The sequence below is a fragment of the Toxorhynchites rutilus genome, chromosome 3, assembly GCF_029784135.1.
Source record: "Toxorhynchites rutilus septentrionalis strain SRP chromosome 3, ASM2978413v1, whole genome shotgun sequence".
Lineage (NCBI taxonomy): Eukaryota > Metazoa > Arthropoda > Insecta > Diptera > Culicidae > Toxorhynchites > Toxorhynchites rutilus.
The window spans coordinates 155,239,661-155,241,431 of NC_073746.1; the positions used below are offsets into that span (position 1 = coordinate 155,239,661).

General features: G+C 44.9%; 1 pseudogene; it reads right to left on the minus strand.

The window, feature by feature from the left end:
* Positions 1-224: 224 nt before the first annotated feature.
* On the minus strand, positions 225-1,516 carry LOC129775143 (FAS-associated factor 2-like; annotated as a pseudogene).
* Positions 1,517-1,771: the final 255 nt, after the last annotated feature.

A 1,771-nucleotide genomic window follows, 5' to 3' on the forward strand; every position in this document is an offset into this window, starting at 1 on the left:
ACAACTTTGTAAATTTTGGAACTTTGCTAAGGGTTTTCCATAAAAAAAAGCTTCTCTGAAAAAGGGAAAAAAGCATCACTCCCGGCAAACAAAAATTGCTGCCTTTCCTCTGCAAGTATGTCTTCTTCAAACCCTATGTTTATCCAATCCAGTCTCAAAATCCATTCTTTTAAATCTTAATTGTTTTGCTCACACTCAACATATCGTTATTTGCATCTTTTACTCTATGCGTTTAGATCGGCTACGAGCAGCACTTCGCGGTTTTTCAAACCCGCCTCAACTAATGTGGGCAACGGATCTTCTGTTGGAGCACACTGTAATACCCGCTTCGGAAAGTTAGTGGTAATTTCGAACGAGTCCGGTGCCTCCGGATGGCAGAAAATAAAATTATGTACATCTTAAAAGCAAACGAATGATATAGTCATACAGTTTCCTATAGCAAACAAATATCTTACCTGTGGGGTGTGGGACGCAAGGAATCTCCGTTCTAACCGCAAACCACTCGGTAGTTTGAAGACTATGCTGATCGTGCCGGGTGCTCCCGTCTCTGTCTCGGAAGGCACTTGAGAAGCTAATTACTTTTTGAGCATCTCGATGTTTTGCAACCTCTGCATCTCAGCTAGCTTATCGGCCTCGATTGCCTGTTGAGCCGCCAAAGCTTTTTCGAGTTCCTTCTGTTTCCGACGTTGTTTCTCCTGGACCGCGCGTAGCGACATTTGGTATGCATCATCCTGCTGTTGGCGCAGTGTTTGTGTGAGATCTCTTTCCAATCGATCCTGGCGGGCTTGGTTGTGCCAAACTTCATTGTCATTGACAACGGTTTCCATGCGTCGTATCAGTTCTTCGTCGGTTTCCATGCGTCGTATCACAGGCCCAGTACAGCATCCGCCTATTGACGTATTCGATGACCTGAGCGTTAGAAAGCGTGTCTCGGCAAAACGTGTTCGCCTCCGTGCTTGACTCGAAATGCAGATATACTAAGAGAAGTTTGAACTCACGCTTGGCGTCGTTCAACGCTTGATTTTTCGTTGTAAGTCTGAGTGAATTTCAGCACATCGCCCAAAGGGTCGGTTTCAACTGTAATGATTGAAGTCATTATTCAGAAATGATCCGTTAAACGCCGCTCATGTGTACTTACTTCTTTCTTTGTCCTTGAAAATGTTCAGAAATGCGGCCACGATCGAGGATAGTGTGCTGTAACAGAAATTGAACACGTAGTTGCCCACAAAACCAATCATTCCACCCACACCGGACGGTACGGGGGCTCCCGGTCCGCGCTGGGCTGCGAAAACATGCTGCAGGAAGCGATCGTTCACGACCTGTGGCGCACCGGATTCAGAAGCGTACGCAGATGGACGCCCTCCCGTATATTCAAATGCTCCTGGAAAGCTACCTCCAGATCCCACTGATGACGAATCAGAATGTCCCGGCATACATTAATATCCTCCAGACCGGTTATATGCTGGAATTTTAATACTTTTTCCGTCTGTTCATTCGATAGGCCATCACTGTCCATGATAAGAAGGCTACTTCAGCTGTCAGGTAAGCCTCTGTGTTTCACTGTGTCTCACCAGATTGAGTGCAGCTGGTGAAAGAGAACAATTTGAATTCGTCATGGTTAATACTGTCAGCATAGTAATGTTGGTACATAATTCACTATCCACATCCAAGAATCACGAGCTTATTTCAAATCACATTCAAAATGAAGTGACATAACTTTTTCAGTTGACCGGTCAAGAATCGAAGCAATTTTATTAATGCTGACTGCTAG